We start from the raw sequence: 23,041 nt of genomic DNA on the forward strand, positions 1-23,041 counted from the left end.
AAAATTGGCTTTTGTAATTTTTTAGATGTATAGTCATACTCCACTGTGAGAAAATGCTGTATTTTTGAAACTGCCTAAATGCTAAAATTCACTTGTAACCCCCAAGTGAATATCCACACTGCTTTTGTAGTCAACACAGATTTGCACAGAATTTCAAAAACTCTTGGTCACCCAATGAGAATGCTCCTAAAGTCAAACAAGGTGACATTCTGCCTTCTTGCTCCAGAGAGCATCACACTGAACACAAGTGTCTTTTTTGGGGTCTATTCGGCGCCATGTTTTTCACATTTCTGTACTTTTAGTTGATGATTGTGTAGTTTAAAATGGCCCCCAAACATAGTGTGAAGGGTTGCCTTAATGTTCCTAAGCAACAGAAGGCTGTGGTGTACCGACAAATACAATGTGTGGGTTAGATAAACTTTGTTCAGGCAGTTACAATAATGTGGGCTGTGCATTCAATGTTGATGAATAAACATTATATATTATATTATAAATGGCATCTTTCAAGAAAAACACACATAAAACAGACTATGTATTCACTGGTTGGTGAAACTGTTGGGACCAGAGGCTAGCAGGAATCTAACTTTGTATTTTCCTCTAGCAGTAATGGTCCATATTTCCTCCGTGTTCATAGTGACTTTATAGAACAGACATATCTATTGTGAATAATGAGAATTGACCATTTTAAACTACTAATTCAATTTTTTAATGGCTATACATTTAGTAGTTTTTCTTTTTTGAGTCAATTTTGCTAATTTAAATTTATTTTGAAAATTACTCACTTCATAAATTTGTTTTGCACTGTAAAGATTTTTTAAATCTGTGGTTATGTCTTCTTTCCTAATATTGCTCAGTTTTGCTCTTTTTTTCTTGATTAACTTTATCAGATTCTTTACCTATTTGAAACCCTTTCAGTTTGGTTTTATAAAACCTCCATTTTCCTTTGTCTACTTCATTAACTTTTCTTTTTCCTATACCTATTTTGATCCTCATGATTTTTCATTTTCCAAGCTTGTGAGCTGAATATTACATTTATTTGTCTTTTTTAACATATGAATGTAAATGTAAAATTATTTGTGTTTTTATAAGTTTTTATTTCCCTTGTCATTGAATTATAATTATTTCATAATTCATATTGTAAATTCTTTCTTTGGACCATGAATTTCTTAGAAAAGGTGTTTTTTTGCTTGATTTACATTCTAAAAATATAGAAATTATAGATTTTTTCTTCCATTTTCTATATTGAATTCTTTGAGATTATAAAATAAGGAATGCATGATTATGATTTTTCAGACACTTATTTTGGGTTCTACTGTGAGTTTGTTCAGTTTTGGTAAATGTTCTTGTGCGTGCTAGAAATGAGTGAGCATTTTCTATAAATGCAAGTTCAATATATATTTATCAAATTAGCTTATTAATTGTGCTGTTGAATTTCTAATGTTCTCAATAACAGCTTGATCATTCATTGTCAGAAAGAAATGTGCCAAAATCAACCATTAAGATTAGGAATCTATCCATTTCCATTCTTACTTCTGTCCATTAAATATTTTTTCCATGTAATTTAATTCTATGTTTATAATCATTGTGCCTCTTTTGCAAATGGAATAATCATGTTGTTGATTTTCTAATTAAGGTAGTTCTATAATTTTAGTCCTATAATTGAACTCTATTGATTTCTGTATATATATTAAATTTGTGCTTAGCCATCTACTAAATTTTTACTTGTCATATTTTTCCAAGTGATTCCTTTAGGTTTTCTAAGTAAACAGTCACTTTTCTCTGATACCAATGATCCTTTCTACATTCTACTTTTGTACCTTGCTTCTGCTTTTGTTCTCTTGTCTACTTGCATTGGCTAACACCTCTATAACATAGTTAAATAATAAAGATTATTGCAGATATCCTTATCTTGTTCCTGCCTTTAGTACTAAAGCATGGTGCCTGCTTTTGGTTAACACATTATATCACAACTATGAAGAGTCATCTATTTCAATTTTAAAATATTATGGAAATGTGTGTCACTGGTTTATCATAGTGTGAAGATGTTTATTCATATATTATTATATTGTACAAGTATGCACCAATTCTTATTTTAGATATTAAATGTTATCTAAACACATTACTTTTCTCATTTGATATATTAGTTTTAAAGATTTAATAGAATATTTTTTTAACACTACAGTCTTAAGAACTGGGGGCTCTATATTATTTGCTTTCTGAACTTTCCTTTGTTTTTACCATAGCAACAAGTCTGCTTGGGTTATGGAACTTTACTTGGATTAGTTTTGGAAATTTTATGAATAATCCATGTGCATGTGAAAAGGTAGTGTTTTAAAGGTATAGATTTTTACATATACTTTGTCATTATGTTTTTTATCTTATATGTGGACAGTAACATGTTAAAGTGTCTCATTACTACTGAGTTTCTATTTCACTTTATATTTCTAGCAGTTTTTTAACTACTGTATATTCCTTCCTAAAATGTTTTTTGAAACTATTTTCCCAGAGACTATTTCATTCATAACATTGAATTAATATGACTACTGCAACTGTAGTATTCATGGAAATAAGGGGCCTATAATTAATACACTGGATTATTCCAAAAGGAAAGAAGGATTCCAAAGGCCAAGAAATAAAGAAGTTATTATTTTCCTAGACATACATCCTAGAAATATAGATAATTCCTTTGATAATTTGTTCATTCTTTGTATTCACCCTAGTTCTCTTCAGTGACCATCCTTGAAACTGGATTAGATACAGTCAACAATAGTGTTTGACTGTGTAAAAAGGACCTTAGTTAATTAGCACCTAACTAGAATATATAGCCAACTAATTATGTGTCAATCTGAACCAACAGAATTAGATGAAAAGGCAAAGAAATATTTGTTGGTAATAATCTGTATCCAATACATAGATCTGATTTTCTAGATGACTATATATAAATATTTATACTCAGCTTGGCCCAGAAGTTGTCAGTTGGCATCATCACTAGGCTTCTTATAATTACATCATCCATGTTCTGTGCTCTTATTTCTTTACAGTGAGGCTTTACACTTGATGTTAAATCCTCCCTGACTTTTGAGAATGAGAAATCACCACCTTTTGTCAGCTCCCTGCTACCTCCCTACAACTGCTGTGTTATAAGGGACATCCTCATTCTAGACAGATAGCTATTATCCTTCTTTTCTTCATTGTCTTCCCATAAATCAGCAAACAGAAGGAAAATGTGTGGCAAAAATTATGTCTTCCCTAAAGCCCAACTGTACCAAATTGTTGCTGCATTTAATTGTCACTGTATGAAAAAAGTATGAAACCCAGAATCTCTTGTCTATCTCCTTCGGCTATGCCATCAAGCTGCCTGTCAACCTATTTTCAGTCAGGAACTTACAGTATATCTTGTGAAGACTTCTTTAGATAAATATTTGCTTTTCTAATTTTGTGCCATATTTTTCTCCTTATTTCTTTTTTTAAACCCTGTTTCTCAAACTGAAAAGCCCATTCTAGCTTGGCACATTTAAAACAATTCAACAGATGTTGCACCCATCACTGTATGTTTTCTGTTTCTAAACAAGAATAGAAAGTTGGCTGAGAAAGTGAGTCTCTGTTGATCTTCACTTAATCCCAGTACTATCAATGCCTTGCTCAAAGTGCACCTTCCCTCCTACCAACCTCACTGTAAGCCAGCTGCCATGAAGAGACTAAATTACTTCATTCCGTGTCACTTTTATACCCATCCCCTATTTGGTCAAATAGAACAATGGCTGTCGGGTTTCTTTTTCAGTGTGTCTGCCTAAAAATATTGTCACTGGCTTTTTAAAACATTTTTTTGGTCTTCTCTATTCTGTAGTATTTTCTTCTAGTGTCTTTCCTGGGCATCTGACTTTCCTGAAAGAGAAAACACAGTATCTGAAAAGAAATAATTCTTGATTAAGATTTCCCTACACCAAACTTCTGCAGAAATTTGATAATAGTATTTATAATTCACTATGTTTAGAATTTATATGATTATAATAAAAGCTTGTTTCAATTTAAGAGTAACAAAGAGTAACTAAACATCTACATAAACATAAATTCAATTTTGCAGATGTTTCATCGGTTCAAGTCACTAAACATCCACACGATTACTGAATTATTTTCCATCACTCAACACATATTTATTCATTTTCTACTCCTTGCCTTACATTTCTATTAGGCACTTGAGAAACACAGAAAAACTTCAAGCTTCCTGTTCTTCAAGTATCTGGCTTCTCATCAGTGAGATGTAAATGAATATACTGTAAACAACCTGAGACTAGCCTTTATCTTTGAACATACTCTACATAAGAAATATTTTTATTACAAAGAAGAGAAAACTGTAATTTAGTTGCCCAAAGGGTCTATCATTTGCCAGTTTCAAGGCTGATGTATCCTTCCATATAAAAATGTGCAACATGGGGCACCTGGGTGGCTCTGTCAGGTAAGCATCCCACTCCTGATTTTGGCTCTGGTCATGACTGCACTGTTCGTGGGTTAGAGCCTGGTGCTGAAAAGACCAAGCTGGCTGAGGATTCTTTCTCTCCCCTGCTTGCACGTGCTCGCTCGCGCTCGCTCTCTCTCTCTCTCTCTCTCTCTCTCTCTCCCCCTCTCTGTCAAAATAGATAAATAAACTTTACAAAAAGAAACATGAAATGCCACTTTAGTACAATATTTCCACATAATCAATGCTCTATAAAAATTGAATGAAAAACTTGAATAAATATTCTTATGATTTAAATATCATTATTCTACTAATCTTCCATCAGAATTTATATGACTTCTGCTTACAAAAACTGCTTTAAATATTCCAGTTTTACTTTCACTTTTGTTTTGAGCCATTCAATTAACAACAGTAAAATAGCTCCCTAATTTAAATATCTCATATAATCAGATGCATCATAATCAAAAGGTAGCCTTGTCTTATAACCAATCCAGTGACTTCAATTTAATAAAACTAGTCTTAAACTAGTCCTGAAAATTCAACAATTATTCTCAGATAAAATTATAAGGAAAGAGATCCCTTGATTTTCTTACGTGTAAACATATGGAAACCAAAGCTAAGAATGTTGGGAGAAGAGAAAAGGTACAATCTTTAAACTTTCAAACTATTAAATATAATTTATTTGTGTCATTAATAGAGATCCCCACATTTGTCTGCCTTAAGTCTTTTAAAAGCTTATGATGCTGGAGATGGCTAGAACAATGTAAAACAGAGAATTTTCCAGCAAAATATAAACAAACCTTGAAGAGTGGACAAGATTCTGGGTATGTTCTGGCTACAGACAAAGCTAGAAGAGGCTTTGTGAGGAAAAATTGCTGAGTTTTAGAAATTTCCAGAAATGACCCTTAAGCATACAAAGGAAGTCTTGATTCTAATGAAACAAATTATAGATTCTTATTGTCATAATGCCTGGTTGGAACTACTGGGCAGGGAGACTCACATCTATTTTTCAATAAAAAAAAATTATAGTTGAATCCTAATTAAATGTGAAACAAAACCTGACATATTTCTAGGCTGTGACTGGATGACCACCTGCAGGGATGATGACCCCTAGCTAGGTAGGCACTGGGCTTCTTGGATGATTTCCAAGAGCCTGTGATAGTTGGCAGCTCTTCCTTTCACTAAAAACTATTTGCATAGTTTGAACATACATTAATTTGAACAATATCCCTTAGTTTTTCAGCAAATGAATGGTCTGACCCAGTCAGAAGAGTGAGGAATTTTCATACGTAGAAATTGTGTTCCCTGTTACAAATTGTACTCCAAATTCAGAAAATTCAAGTGTCTTCAGCAAAGATGCCTCCACAAACACCTGTTGACAGTATTGGAAAGCCCACCTACTATGCCCTAGGACCCCAAGTGGACCAATGTCTCTGAAACAAAGACATTAAAATGGTGAGCTGATCCTGGAGAATAACAAATTCAGAGACACAACAAGAAACCAGGCTTATAAGCTATTGAAAGGACCATTGTTTTTATTCTCAGAGCACTGGGAAGCCACTGTAAGATTTTGAGAAAAGGAATAACTTGCTATGACTTACGTTTTAAAGGGTCTCTATGGTTGCTGCATGCAGAACCAGCTCATTAAAATATCTTTTAATGCCCACCAGTACAAGTTAAATCCAAAGTTCTCCACCACACTATCATTCTCCTTTATCTCTTCACATCACTCGTTACATTTGAATATTGCCCAGGACCGGAAGGACGCATATAGCAAACTCGACCAGTGTAGGCAATTGATGGCCATGCATTAAAGAGGACTATTCACAGAGTTGTGGGCAAGATTAAGTGAAACAGTCGGTGGTGAAATCACCCATATTAGAAAGGGCAGGAAACTGTTAACACCCTGAGCTCAGAAGGGGAAAGGTGAATGGTGGTTACCTGAACCCAGAAGTGATTGCTGTAGCTGTATGAGAGGATACCTATAACGCCACATCTCTAAGCAGACATGCAGACAATCTGCAGCAAACTGCAGCAGAACTCTTGTTTTGAGAACACACATTTGTTCCAATGTGATTAATATATTAGGGAATAATTTGAGCATAACTGAATTTGATGTTTGTTTATGCACAATTTCATCCATGAGAAATACCGGGTGAACAGAGAAGACTGCATAGCTCAACTGTGCTGAGTAGGAAAACACAAAACGTACACACACACACACACACCTCAAATATCTACCAGCTACTTCAGTTCACTGTGTGTCATAAGCCTCTTCCATCCACATCTGGTGTGACAGCTTTCATGCCAATTTCAGATAATCCTCCTTCCACTACTTGACAATAACTCACATGCTGCAACTTTTCCAATACCTCCTTCTACAAGCAAATTTCAAGTCTTTTTCAAGGTAAAATGCCATATTTATTGCATGATGTGTAATTTTTAACCATTTATGTGTAAAATAATGCTATCGTTTTTATTAGGTTCCCATCTCTCTCTCTTTATCCCTCAATCTGTGTGTGTGTGTGTGTGTGTGTGTGTGTGTGAGACTGACCAAGATTTTGAGTCCCCTCCCTCTGATCCCATTTTTCCAAAAGCCTTGTGGTTTTAAGTACATGATTTTACACAGTGTAGTGATTTTTAGGACGTCAAATGTTCGGTTTTAGCAAAATGACTGTAAATACCCAGATCTCACTTACTTCCCTCCTTCCAGTTTCAGTCAATTCCTCTTACTGTCCAAAACCAACAGGAAACCCCAGCAAAAAGAAACCTCGCTGACGTACTCCATAAAGGTCAGCCTCTGCAAGCACAGAGCCAGGTGAAAAAGGGTGGAGAGTGGATCTGAAAAGGCAAACTGAAAATGTGGAGCACAGAAGCCTTCTTTAGTTTAAAAATCCTTTCTTTTGATTTCTAGTGCCTTGCTGCTCAAAAGGTGGTCTCCACAGTAGGTCTCCACAGACCTACTAAATCAAAGTCTCCATTTTAACAAAATCCTTCAGGTGATTTGTATGTTAAAGTTTCAGAAACACTGTTCTCAAATCTTATGTTGGCTCTTCTCCGATCACATACCTTCCTGGCCACTGCCACTTTCAAAGCTGTAATGGACCACAACTGGCCCATAACCTGAAGAAATTTCAGTGGTGGACTGAACTTGAGCTTCAGTGAGAATTTCCATCCTTGTAGCTCGCTCCAAGAATACTGCAGAAAGTGAAATAAGATCTGCCCCCGCCCCCCAAAAAACAGATCAAGACCGCTACAGTCCAGCTTAACTAACTCATGCTGACTCAAAAATACCACATATTATCTATCAGCTTGCAAGAAAAATAACATGAGACCTTTAGGTTGATCAAAATTATGAATCAACAGTTGTTAATAGATACAGATTTTAAAACAATTTAAAATAGCAAAGTCTGAGAAATTTAGTTGGCTATGAATGTTTCATTGATTAAATTCAGTAAATAACTTTATCTTTACACTTTATTTTCAATACCTGCCAACTGAAAGCAATGTAATCTTCACCTTCACTCTCCTCTGTCATTCCCCCCAGAATATTCTCTTGGTCACCTACCCTCAAGTGCTTAGAATTTAGTTTGATTTGTTTCTTTTTCTTGATCTCACTCTTTGAAGCCAAATAATCACTGAAACTTAGTAATTCTTGTTTCTCAATACCTCTTACATATTTATCACCCTTTTCATACCCATTTCTAATTTTCTGATTTACATCTTATCACCATTTACTCTGGAACACATGAATGACTTAGTGGTCTTATTAAATTTATTATTTTCTTACAGTAGTTAGTTACAGTAGTAGATGATCTCCAGATCGTCATTGCTTCCAGGATAAAATTCATGCCTGCCCTAAAATTTATTATTTTTAATAATTTAGTCCCAAACTGGTGCTGGAACCTGTATGGCATTCTTCCCATCTCCATCACCAAGCACAGGGGAGGCTACAGGTCTCTGAGTGCACCCTGACTCCATGCTGGAGTATTTTGGATTGCTCCTAACAAAGGTCTATTGTGTGCCCATAGAAACTTGTTCCTTTCACTCTCCTCTCCATAAGGCGGTCACTATACTTCAGACATGGTTTTCTGAACTAACCACCTTGATTTTCATTTGTTTTTGTCCTTGGTGTTATTTTTTCAGGCACCTATTGATTCTACTCTTCAAAGTCATAGGTCATATCTGTACCTCTTTCAGGGCTCAATCCTGAGAAACCCTAGCTCAAGTCAGCGTATCTGGACACTTTTGTTTTTGTTGAAAAAAAAAGAGATCTAGAAGCCCTATTTCTAGCACTTTCTACTTCTCTATTCCTCTAACCAAATTAGTTCCTTGAACAGATCTTGCCCACTTTACGTTCTATGAATGGCATATACTCTCCTTTCCTCTGTGAATCCACAAATTGTATCCACCTTCCAAGAACCTGCTGAATTCCACTTTCTCCTTCAGGGACTGAATTCCACATCCCTTCAGCTGCACAAGTTATCCCTTCTTCCCTTACCTGGGGGTACTTTTTTATTTTTTATATCAGTCTTTATTTACAGTTAGGACTCCTACGGTTTTATGACATTGGGTAAACTTTTCCTGAATTGCTTAACTCCTGTTTATGCTTTACCTCCATAAGAAGGCAAGGGACAAAGTATAATTTTCCTTTTATGCCTTACAACTGTTGCTTGTGTTCACTTATATTTGTTGATTGAAGCCATAGCATTTTCTCTTGTTTCTCTAATGGAAGAAGAGTTTTGTTTTTGTTTTTGTTTTTTGTTTTTTGTTTTCTTACTTAATGGAAAAGATGGAGCTGGGACACTGTGAAGGTGCATGCAAATGCTAGAGATACAACCCACATGCTGACAGATTAACAATGCTTTTAAAGGTTGTATTAAAGATCCAATTCAAGTTTACCTTTCATTAAATTTCCGTAGCAATAGCAATCCCATTGCAATTTCCTCGTCCAGTGTCCATTCTCAGTTACTTTGTCTCCATAACACTATTTAATTTTAACCATTAGGAAACAGGATAAAACAAACCCATAAATGGACACCGGAAAGTTACCAATGCTGTTTTTCAGTGCAAAGCTTTCTATTTTAAATATATTCCAAGTGTCCACTGCTTATCCACTTTATCTAGTTGTTCATGACTTTATTCCACTGAAGCTGTCATTTAAATGTACATGCAGATATATGTGTGCTTTACATACATATGTATTTAATTTTATATAGATGGGTAAAATAGATAACTAGGTACTTCTAGTAAGTCATAGTAAATATAAATACAAGAAATATTTTAAAAGAGTTTCTAAAATTTAGAATATTTAGCTTTAAACTTAAACTTGTAATGGGCCTATAACATTAATAGAGTTTGTAGCAAACAAAATATGATTGATTTTTATTTAATTAGGAAAATCTTATGTTGTGCTTACTAGGGAGCAGACATTATTCTAACTTAACATATATTAACTCATGTAATCCTTATAACAATGCCATAAACTAGGTATTATTATCAATACCCACTTTACAGATCAGAAATTAGACACAGCTAGTTTGAGGCAAAGACAGGATTCACACCCAGGCTTTTGGCTCCTCTGGGCTCTTAACCATTAGGCACTGCTGCTTCTCTTGTGAAAGAACAAAATAATGTTATGGGATATTTTGTGTGCACATATATGTTTGAAACATTACTCTGTCTACATACAAAGCCATTCTTCCAAATAGAGAAATATCTATTAGACTATGTAAACTTGACACTCATTAGAGCCACATAAACTCATCTTGATCAACCTAGAGAATTTTATTTCTCTTGTCATACTTCTCAACATTGCTTTCAAGGAATTTTTATTAAGAAATTAAAAGTTGTTTTATCAATAGTGTCTTCTCTGTGAATATGGGCATGTTTTGATTTTTTTAATGTTTTTTTTTTTTTTAGAGAGAGAGAGAGAGAAAGAGAATGCAAGTAGGGGAGGGGCAGAGAGAGAGAGAGAGAGAGAGAGAATCCAAAGCAGACTCTAGGCTCTTAGTTGTCAGCAGAGAGCCCAACATGGGGCTCAAACTCGGACTGTGGGATCATGACCTAAGCCTACACTGGATGCCTAACAGACTAAGCCATCCAGGCACCCCTGGGAATGTTTTAATAATGGTTCATTCTTTAAATTTAACTGTTATGTATATTAAGATGATATACATGCATAATTACAAAAGTAAAATATTTCTATAAATATTTTAAAGCACTTACCCCAACCCCTTTCATCCTTTATTTCCATCTTCCAGAAGCAACTATTTTCAATTCTTTTTAAATATTTCTTCAGGTGTTTACCTCATTTTTAAAAAACCTGATTAAACTATAATTTCTTTTTTTTCTCATTTGTTTTAGGTATTATCTATTGACTATTGTGAGAGATGAGAATTTTGTGGTTGTGGGAAGGCTTGGGGAGTGGCAGGCTTCACTAGAAAGTAATGGTATAAACTCAGACATCTAATAGGGTATCACTATAATTAGCATCTATAGTGTTATCACTTTTCTATTTTTTTCTTTAATCCAAGGAAAATCTCCTAATCTCTTGTGGCTGGAGAAAGTAGGGAGTAGAAGCATGGATGGCCACTGGGGGAATGGCAGTTGGAAAGTTGCATTTTTTACTAAATAGAATTTTATTCAATTCTTTTATTTTCAGTAAAGTACCAAAATACTCCTCTGGCCTAATGTCAAAAAACCCAGACTCTCTCTCTTCTAACCCATCTAGAGCATAAATCTCCAATCTACTGCCAGTGTTGAAGAAAGTATGGTCACCCAGTTATGTTGAGAAGCTAAGCTTCCTTTTTGGGAAAGGAAGAAAGTTCCATCACATTTTGGAATGAAATCTAAACTTATCAAGGTGGTTTTCTAACCACCCAACCTATAGTAGTACATCTGAATCTATCATAGACCTTATCCCTTCTTCCCTTCCTGCTTTCCTTTCTTCTTTCACTCCCCTACTATTAGGATGAAAACTTGCTATGATCTCATAAACCATTCCAGTGTCTAGAATAATATTTGATACATAGTTGCCACTCAATAAAAACACTTTTTAATGTTTATTTTTGAGAGAGAGAGAAAGAGAGAGAGAGAGAGACAGACAGAGTGTGAGTGGGGGAGGGTCAGAGCCTGATGTGGGGCTCGAACCGACAAACTGTGAGATCATGACCTGAGCCAAAGTCAGCCACTTAACCAACTGAGTCACCCAGGCACCCCAATGAAAACATTTTGAATGCATGTTGGTAGAAAGAAAACTCACAAACTGAACTCAAACTACCTTTACCAATGCTTTGCAGGAAATCTTCATCCTTAGCTCCAGGAATCAGCACATTTAATGGGTGATGGTAGGGTCTTTAAAACCACAGTTTCTAGCTATAACTCAGATTCATGACTTAATGTTTATCTGTAACGTAAGGATGATGGCGATACCAGCCTCACATTGCTGTGGGAGGATTAAATGGCTGCCATCAGAATGCATTTCTCAAATGTCAGCATCCTGCTTTATCCCCGCTGGCTAGGAAAAACTTTATTTCGGCTTCCTGTTCCTGTGTATGTTGAAGTGGGCATGTTGTCTGTCTTTCTCTGTTTGCTGGAGGGTCCTGGCTTCACCTGCTCAGTTCTGGATGCTCTCCAGCCCTCTAAGGTAAGTTTCTGCTTTTGCTATATTAGTTTATTTGATTTCAGCATTGCAGAATATGCAAAAAAAAAAAAAAAAGAAAGAAAAGAAAAAAAAAGGTCAAAACATAGAAAAGCTAGAACTGTGCTGTAGATTGTAAAAGTAAAAGAGCAATCATGCTCTGCAGCGGGCTGTGATGCTAAAGGAAGAAGATGACAAACTGGCTCAAGAGGAATTAGGTTGGGAGGGGAAGTTTGTATTTAGGGGAGAGAAGGGAAGACATGAAAGGGATAAGAAAGTCATGAAGAGCAAAATTGTCCTCTAAGTTAACATTGAAAATTGCTGTTTTTTAGGTGCTTACAATGAACCAGCTCAACAAATCTCATTTATGCCTCCTAATAGGAATAATAGGAGGTAAATACCATAGACATACAGGGTTTTAGAGAATAGGAGACAATCTGGAATTTTCATAAGCTTTTCTGTGAAACATGACTCCTTCTTTATGTTTTTCTAGAGAAAGGAAGAAGCAATGAAATTCTTGTTTAGACTATACATCTCTAAAAGAGAGATTACTCTGAGATTGACTCATATAGGTCACAGCTTCAAAGGATGACACACATACAGTCAATTTTACAACGATTTCTCCTTCCTTGGTATTAGCTATGGATACAAAAGCCCTTCTCTTTGTCTCCAATATTGGAAATTCCTTTCCTCTACAGGAATGAAGGGCCTAATTTTAAAAAGCTCTGAAGACAAACACATCCAGAAGATTGGCTCAAGTAAATTCTAAGAATTAAGCCATGGTCATTCTCCGTGGTAGATATAAAGATTAAAATTAAACAAAAAGAAAAGTTGTTGTTTCTTCCTAGTGACTTGGGAATGTAACAATTAAACAGAAATGAAAAACCTCAAAAAGAAACTACATATTAAAATTCAAATTTTATTTCAAATTATAAATTTTTAAAATCTATAAAATTGGTGTTCAATTAATTTCCCTCTTATTGTGTCTTCCTTGGTCCTGGGAAGGCAAATCTTCATTGATAATAATTATAATTATTTTAGGAATATTGTGCCTAAATAATGGCATTGGTAAGTGGGTTTGCAATTCCATAAACACATGGATTTATATTCACTCCAGAGAGTCAGAGCCTATGTTCGAATGTAGTCTGTACACTCTTCTGGTTAGGAGCACCTTTGTGCCTTGGCTGCCCACAAGTTGAAGGAGTAAAAAGCCTTGAGAATTTTAAGGGCACAGCTATACTTCAGGCTCATATGTTATGGCTTTTAAGTGTGTTTAATTTTGATTTTCATTGCAAAGACAAACTTCTATCTCCTTGGATCTGTAACATTCTGTGTCTACATGATTTTAATTTATATAAGCATTAAAAAAAACCTTTTTTATTGCACCATTTTCAGATTCTTGAGTATTTTTTTTTACCAGTTGCCTTTTCAAAACAATAACAAAAACAAAAACATAGATCTGCATAACCCTCATGGTTTCAAATCAATTTCATATCCCTTGTCTCATTTTTTCCTTCCAAGGCTTTATGAGGTATGGAGGCTGGTATTATTTTCCACACTTTATAGATAATGAAACTGAGGTACAGAGAGTTTAATGCACCTGCCCTAGGGCATATAGCTAATAAATGATAAAATAGAACTACCGCCCAGGTCTTCTCTTTTCTGAACCACAAAATAATAAATCACATGTGTGTTTTCAAGCCTTAATTTCTATTCTAACCAGCCTTTTACTATTAGATTGGACCAAATGTTTATCTGTTATTATGATAACTAACTGTATATTCTAATGGAAAGCCAAACTTTGGAGACAGATTTGCCTCAATTTTCTTGTTTGTAAGAGAGAGATGAAAACAGACTAACACAGCATTGTTGGGAGAATTACATGACTGAACACAAGTAAAGGGGTTAAGCAACCCCACATGGACCAACAAGGGTTAAAAGCGCAGTCCTACCTGTGCAAGCTGGGCCAGTTACCTCGCTTCTCTGAATCTACAAAGTGAGAATAACAGCCTAGCTTACAGATTCTTAACTGATATAATATATGCAAAGCTCCAGTACAGCTCAAGTATCAGATGAGTGTAGCTGCCACTGCTGTTGTTTTTCTAAGTATTAGTCCTTGTCAATGTCACCACTTGTTTGTTCCACTCTGCTTGTTATTCGTGCTATGATTCTGGATTTCACTCCATCATTCCCTCTATTGATCAACATTATTGGTTACTTTGGGGATAGTTGTCCAACTAGATAAAAGAGCACTTCCCTTTTTTCCAACCACCTTTGTCCCCGATCTTGCCCACTGGAGGTAGTGGAATATTTTTCAGAGGCTTTAATAAAAATAAACCTAGTCATCTGCTCCATCCACTGGGCTCCCACAACACCTAGTCTGTACCTCCATAATAGCACTTGCTTTTTTACAATAAATTTCTGTATTTACTTTTATCACCTTGAAATCAGATGCCAGCAAGCTGAGTGGAACTATGGATCCAGCCAGCTGTGTCCCAGGGAACAAGGCTCTGCCCAGAAATTCAGGACCTTGTGCCCATGCTGGCATCTAGAAAACCAAGAAGCAGTTACTAGAAGCAACACTTTATGTGGGTACACAGTCAATATTCCAAAACAGGGTGACCTAATCCAAACAGAATGAGGTCAAATGGTGGAAATCGAGATCTTAGTCTGAGTGTGTGAGGAAGTACTGAATCAAGAATTGATGCAACATGGTCTGATGAATGAGAAAATTTAAAGTTTATGAAAGGAGGGTAAAACTGGAGAAATTCTCTGAGCTAGAATTCAGGTGGTATCTGATTCTGATTAGACTTTTTATGTGCCTGCTGGGAGCAGTTATAAGAACTGATGCAAAGAGGGAGTAACGCTGTCCCACTTAATTCTGGTTTTTCCTGTGCTAGACATGAAATGAAAATCCTCCTCATGGCCGTGTCAAGCCCACCCACGGCTGCCGCTTAACCCATCACAGGAGGGTTGTCATGTTAAGTCTTTTCCTCCCAGGTTATTAACAAGATTCTTCCAGGTTGTGGAGCCTATGATTCTCCTGCTATCAGTAAGAACAGGACACGTTTTCTTCAAGCAGTCCCCACACTGCATAAGAAAATCCTCTTAACTGGGATAAAATTCCCATGGTGGACAGGTTTTCTGTTGTACATTTTATTGCTGTTACTGTTTTCTTTTCCATTTTTTATTCTGAGTTAGAAACTTCCATTCACAAACCTGTCATTGATTTCCTTTGTTCTATGCCTATCTGATTTACTTCTTCCAACCTGCCTGGGAACAATTCACCCTCATAATATACGAATGTTTGCCAAGGATTTCCTTTCACCGTTTCCTCCAGCATGGACACGAACTTGTGTTTACAGTGCACATAGCCAATGATCGTTCAAAGCAAAAATACATGCATAGCACATAAGCTATAGATCACTGGAACAGATGCCATCATGCTCTAATGTAATAGGTCTCAGGAGTAATTCTTTAGCTCCCCTGATGTATTTCTCCCTATAAATTGTGTGTGAATTGCCTCTTTGTGGTGCCTGTTCCCAGAGGGAAGAGCTACTTATTGCTTACTTAAGACTCATCCTCTCCTACTTGTTAACTCGCAAACCTGCTGTAGGTAACTGTAAGCAAGATTTTAACCCTGTCTCTAGTACCCTCACTCACAGAGAATATCCAGCAGAACCTTGCAACAGATTTCACTCTCTCACGGGCTTTCGGTCTGCACAGTAATGCATGCTGCCTTGTTTTCTTGCCTTGGTAGCATTTCCTGCTTCTTCGATGATGTATGGAACTTGAGGCTGAAAAAGACTGTCAGCATGAGATAAATAGGTTATGGTTTTCTTGAGTAATTACAAAGGAGAAATGGGTATGATGCAAGTGTCTTCTATGTATTGGAATGTGAGGTTGAGAGAATGGTACTGAAAGTAACTCGAAAGTTTTAACTCAGAAAGACCAAGAAGATACAGCCACATACTATTAAAATTTGAGACTACTGTGAATTTTTCTAATCATCTCAGAGCTCTGGAACCCCAAATACTAGCTGAAAGGCAGAGTGTTTTGTGCAGGAAGTCCAGGAATCTCACTCAGTGGATACTCACAATGAGCAGTTTAACCCAGTGTAATTTTTCTAAGTATTTGGAGCATTTTTTCTGTTTACAGCTAATATTATGCCATACTGAAGACAAACCACAATTGACATCAATTAGTATGTTGATGAACCGGCTTATTGAATATAAATATATACATATATTGGTGTGTGTGTAGGTGTATGTATTGTATAATCTATAATCTCTAGTTCTGGTTCTACAATTTCTCTCTCTCTCTCTCTCTATATATATATGTGTGTGTGTGTGTGTATGTATATAATATATGAAAAGTTTAACCCATATATATATATATATATATGTATATATATATGGATGGATGTATATTCCTATCTCTAATACTAAAAATTATGTATGTAGTTTGATAACTTTAATTACTTTAAAAATTTGAACGTTTCTCCTATAGTCTGTCATTTTTAAGTGACAGGCATTAGCATTTCTTCCTTTAGTTCTTTAAATCCTTCTCTTATTTTTCTTTCTTCCTCTTTTCTTCTTTTTCCCATCCAAATTCATGTCTCTTTCTCTACTACCAGCAACCCCAGTTTAACAAGACAATGGCATCTTCTCAGCCACTGGCATCCAACTTGAGAATCGCAGCATTTCTGAGATTCATCATCTCCAAACCAGAGATGCTCAATTTCCTTTCAGAGACTTATGTTATAAAGAAGAAACTGATGTACTTCTAACTAAAGCTACAATTAACTGAGTGTCTGGGGAATAAATGCTTTATAAATATTACCAACAATCTAAACATTCCATAAACTAAAAGAAACAACCACTTTTATATCTAAATAGTCTCATAATCCAAAACTAATGCTGGCTGATGCTATTAAGTTGTTAGCTTAATAACAACTTAATAGCTTGTTCTGTGTCAAGCATTGTGTTAAGCAAAGTACATTATTTTGCTTAATCCTCAGTTTGATGCTATGAGATCAGTGTTAGTAGTATTACTGTCATTTCTAAAATGAGAAAATTGAGATTTAGGATGGATAAACAACTTACCAACAGTCAAAAAGCTAGTAAAAATATAGAATCGAAACCCAAGTCAAACTTATTTTAAGACACATAGTTTTAATCCCAGAATTCTAATGCTCGCAGGATTTTTAAAAGACTTCCAAAATATATTATGAGATAAAGATGAAAATAAAAATCTTGATCAAATAAAATAATAGACATTTTTTGCCAACTCTAATTTACAAATGGAACATATACCTACTCCCTTTCCTTTCAAACAGAGTTTAACAAAGATAATAAAAACAAGGAATATTATAATGATTTGTTTGGTCATATTTTAAAAGAAACGTCTATTTCAATATTAAATAATTCTGTAAGCGTATCAGCAAAATATAGGCATTTAATTGCATGCTATTATCATACCTAAAAAAATTATACCTTTCAACATAGAATACTGGTCCATTTCATTTTTTTTTGGTATGAGGGGCAGTTCTACCCCTCCCTTTAGTCCTAGCAGGACCAGAGAACAAATGGGCTCATATGCCATATTTAAATATTGGAAATTTTATACTAAATATTTAACCACTAATAATTTTTAAGGTTTTCTTTTGTTTGGTTTGGTTTGTGTGTTTGTTTGTTTGTTTTGAGAGACACAGCACAAGTATGGGAGGGACAGAGAGAAAGAGAGAAAAGGAGAAAGAGAGAATCCCAAGCAGGCTCCACACTGTCAGGGCAGATGCCCAATCACAAAAGATGAGATCATGACATGAGCCAAAACCAAGTAATTTTTAAACTGTATACCAAACTAATAAATTATTAGATATATTATGTTTACCCTTCTACCTTAACAAATACACCTTTATATAACAAAATCTGGAAAATACGTGCACAATTATAGCTTTTATATAGAATTTTAAAAACTATCAGAAGACTAAATTTAATTATTATTGCATATGCCTGGGCATTCTTTGGTGAACTAATAATATTTAGATATGTAATAAAAATACAGATATACATAATTCATAAGTTAGATATTTATTACATGAATTTTATTTGTCTTTATTTCACTTTAGCAGAAACATGGGTTTTTATCATTCTGGTCATAATTTAACATATTTTTTCTCCTGATGGGAAAAATTTAAATAAATAAAGGCAATGTTATTTTCAAAAGTATACAAAATTTATATAGACTTCTTCAAATGCTGTCAAATTTTTAAATCAAAATTATTTTCATGTCTTCTAAAAATGTTTTTCTTATAAAATATTCTGTCAAATATTACAACTATAAAATATATAGTAAAATTAATATTTTAAAAGTAATGAATATTAAGATATAAATCCACTGCTTAAGTCTGTTTAAATTTTTGAAAATTTTATTTAGTCATACTTTTTCATAAAACCATAACTTTTTCTCAGTTCTTGCATTCACTGTCTTCTTATCGCCAATGTAAAAATCTGGTGTCACGATTAACCTCAGTTACCTCTATGTCTATGTGTATGCAAGTTTCAGAGTAAATACCAATGATTTCTTATTGTAAAAATTCCTCAGTCATCATGTACAACTGTTATAAATTTCACACTATTTCATTAGCACTTCCAAAACCATGAATTAAAATAGGAAAATACGTAAAATAAGGAACTCTCATCACTACTGAGAAACAATACTTCATTATACTACATAGTCTATTGCAGTCAAGCTGTCTAGAAGAAAACATTTGACAAGTTAATTAATGTGTCTTTTCTGCCAATAAAGCACTTCTGCCTCTCAAATCCTTCCTGTACTATAAAGAAGTGTCATTTTCTGATGTTCAAAGGCATAATCCTTAAATCTTTACCACATTTGGAGGATGTCTCTTATGATATCTAGGACATGAGACTAAAGACATGGATAAACCTTTTCCTAGAGCCAGAATAGAATTGGCCACAAGAACTTTAGCCCATGTTGTCCAGTGCTGAGTGCCAGATCTCAGGTAACAGAAGTATTTTTTTGTTTTTTTTCTTTTGTCCATGTTTTGTATTTTTATATATGTTTGTGCTATGCAGGAATATATATACTTGCTAGCCCAAGGATGGGGACCATTTTGGACAGGTCAAGAGTTTAAAGGACATAGGTTATTTTCAATGTCAGAGAAGCATCTATTGAAGAAGCAGCCAATTCCAAAAGCTTTAAAGTCCCTTCATGTTGTTTCAAGTTTAATTAAATCAGGGCTTCTATACATGATTTACTTTTGTTCAATCTATTTGGCAATGGCATGTAATATTTCAAACCTCATCTGTACTTAGCTACCCCAGAAGTGTAAATTAGCTCTGTAGAGAGTCCGCTGGGTTTCATCTAACACTGGACAGTGAGACTAAAATACACTTAAAGTAAAACAAAAGAAAGGAAAACTGTTCATCACTGTTTCTATGCAATTTTGTTTTTCATTATACCAAGAAAACTCAAAAATACAAAACCAATAAAAGAGATTTTAGGAATAGGAACTGCTGTGAAGATTTTGCAAACAAGTGCTAAAAAAATGAATTTTAAAAAGACACCCATTCTCCATTCCAAGAATGGAAGATTTATATTCACCAAAGGAAAACAAATGTGTGTCAAATTGCTACTTAATCCTTGTCCAGACAGAATTCAATCAGAGTAAGGTGCCTGATCAAATTGCTGTGATGATCTATCAAAGTTATAAATATGACAATTCCCACAACAGAAAGAAAAATGAGCTATCAATATATATAAGAATATATATGTATATTGAATGAAAGAAACAAGTTACAGAATTTCAAAATCTAGATTATATTAATATAATATTAAAAGATTTATGTTGATACAGAAACTGTTAAAATGTATAGATGTGTATTAGTATAATGTATATATTATGTATAGATACATGTACATTATACACACACACACAATAAATATATTTGGGTATATTTAGATAGGTCCACCAGAAATTTTTATATAAATAATCTGAATTGTATTGAAGAAACAGTGGAAGTAATTACACAGTTAAGGACACTGATTTATAAGGAAAGACCAAAATAAGTAAATAATGAAGTTCAGAAATAAAAAGATTATTGGCATAATTACATTATGCACTATCTGGAAAAAATTGTAGCCATGACTATGAAAGATGTCTTATTTATAAAGTAAAATAAGAGCAACATATTAAATTGCAGGTCTTCCTTAATTATCAAAAATATTTCTTGGAAGATCGAGAACTAGAAAATAGAATGCAGGGGGAAATCTTTCACAAAATGAGTCAGTGACAATAAAGGACCTATATACACCATCACCAGTTCAGAGCACCAAAATATTTCTCCTAAATGTTTCCAAATTTGAACATCAAGAAACCAGAAGGAAAGCATGAGTCATTGAGATGCCCTGCTCCAGGATTCCCTCATGTTTTAACTACTACAAAATCCAGTTTGCTAGACTCAAAGAAGAATAAAAACATCTAATTTTCTACAAGAAAATTTTTAAGTGGGAACAGGGAATTGTAATTGTTTGACTCTCTGTATTATGTATCATTTGCACCTACACCAGAGATTCCTATGCATACTGAGGGCAATATATAATAAATGGAGTTTCTTTTCCAATCAGATAAGAAAGTTATGAGACTGTTACTTCCATCCAATCAATAATAACAAAAAGTCAGACAAACTACAAAAATCATAGCTCTTAAAACTCATTGAAGACATGGATACACACCGAAACTCAAAGATACCCAGAAAGTGCTGAGTCCTACATAGAAAGAAGAGACTCAGGGCTTCTGAGAAAGAAAATATACTATGAAAGTGAGATGCAGTGGGGGTGGCCAGAGTGAATAAGTTGGAATTGGATACAGATTTAAAGAATTATTAGCAATAACATGTAGGCTGACATGGCAGATTAGAATTTAGAGGAACCCCACCCACAGACTCAAGTCTGCACCCACCTGCCAAAGAGTATTCATCAAGTGTGAGGAGCAAGGGACAGTGGTGGCAAAGAATGAGAGAGCTAAGAGATAGCCCCATTGGGCTATTCAGGGCCTCTTCCAAGTGCACATCTCCCTCAGAGGAGGGTAACTGGGGATGACAGTAGAGACAAATTCATCATCTAAAAAAGGGTGGAGAGATCAGAGACCTGAGAGGAACACACACACACACACACACACACACACACACACACACACACACAAACACAATTACAGAAGCTGAAAAAATAAACTCTTTAAGGCATTCTACATCTTCATGGAGTGCCACAGTGCTCCAAAGGCCGGGAGAGAGTTAACAGGGATAAAAGATCTCTAAAGAGATCACCCACAGATTCAGAAATCATTGGGCAAGACTGGAAAAGATAAATCCTCAGGGATTTAATAACCTGGAAACCAGGCTGTAAACTAAGGAGATATTCCACAGTTTTAAAAGCTGATGGCTCTCACTGTGAAGCACAGGTAGATCTCTGGAGTCTTGGCAGTACTTTGCCCCCAAGTTCAGCAGAAAGGAAAGTCCTGATTTCATCCTCAAACCTCTTGAGGACAATGAGAAACAAAATAAAACTAACATTAGAAGAAAGCACAAACCCATATCAAGTAGATCATATTGACTCAGTCCCTGCTCTAGTAGCCTGATTAAGAAGTGTGCCTTTTTCTAGAAGCAAATATAATAACTTATATCAGTTTCTTCTACTCTTATACAAAATGTCTGGGACACAATGAAAGATTACAAGACAAACTAAAGGCAACAATGGATAAGAGAGGAAACAGTCAATAGAAGTAGATCAGAGATAGCTCAAACATTGGAATTATTAAACAGAGAATTTTAAATAACCATTTTTAAAAAATAGTTAAAGAATATCGTTAAAATGGTGGATAATAGGCATGAAGAATTGGAAAGTATGAGCAAAGACATGAATTAAAAAAGATCTAAATAGAAATGTTATATGTGAAAACTTTGATATGAGGTGCACTTACAGGCTTTCAGTTATTTAATGAGTAATTCACAGGGATTAAGCATTCACATAGGGAATATAATCACTGGTATTGCAGTAGTTTTGTATGGTGACTGATAGTAGCTATATTTGTGGTGAGCACAGCATAATCTATAGAGTTGTCAAATCATTATGCTGTACACTTGAAATTGATGCAGCATTGTGTGTCAACTGTATGTCAATAAAAAAAAAAGATAGCTTTAACAGAAGAGTGGACAAGAAAAGAGCAGTATCAGTGAACTAAAAGCAAATTTTAAAAAAAGTTTCCTAACAGATACAAAGAGGGAGAAAAAAGTACAAATAAGAATTAAAAAGAACAGAGTATCTGACTTATGAGGAATAATATCAAACAGTGTAACATATATGTAATTGGCCTGCCATAAAAAGAAGGAAAAAAAGAGACAAACTACTAAGAGATAATGACTGTCATCAATATGGGCATGTAAAATGATACCATAACTATGGGACACTTTTTGGACTTATTATAATTTATATACACTATGATCCAAACACTTTACTCCTAAATATTAGCTAGGAGAAATAAAAATATCTGACCACCAAAATATTTCTATAAGAATTATTATGGTCACTTTGCAGATAATAACCAAGAACTGGAAATAAATCAACAGAATAAATAACAAATACTGGTATATTGATAGAATGGAATACTACTCAGTAATAATAATAATTAACAATATTAATAAAATGCTGATACATGTAAAAACACAGATGAATTTTAAAACCATTATATTGGGTAAAAGGATCCAGACACAAAAGGGTACTCATTGAATATATACATTTATAAGGAAAGCCAAAGGCAAAACTAACTACATGTAATGAAATCAAAAAGTGACTTGTTAAAGAAAGGAGAATGGGAAATAGAATTGATGAAGAAATGACATGTGGATACTATGAGTGATGAA

The 23,041-nt window shown here is 34.6% G+C and overlaps 1 long non-coding RNA gene across 4 annotated transcripts in view; it reads right to left on the minus strand.

Moving 5' to 3' along the window:
* The window catches only part of LOC115292011, a 273,961-nt gene that overhangs the window by 229,231 nt on the left and 21,689 nt on the right, over positions 1 to 23,041 (minus strand). For all 4 annotated transcript variants that reach the window (XR_003908752.1, XR_003908751.1, XR_003908754.1 and 1 more), the window contains exon 3: positions 15,762 to 15,905. This is a non-coding gene — a long non-coding RNA (uncharacterized LOC115292011). The remainder of the gene's footprint in view (positions 1 to 15,761; positions 15,906 to 23,041) is intronic.

The sequence above is a fragment of the Suricata suricatta genome, chromosome 5 (genome assembly GCF_006229205.1).
Source record: "Suricata suricatta isolate VVHF042 chromosome 5, meerkat_22Aug2017_6uvM2_HiC, whole genome shotgun sequence".
Lineage (NCBI taxonomy): Eukaryota > Metazoa > Chordata > Mammalia > Carnivora > Herpestidae > Suricata > Suricata suricatta.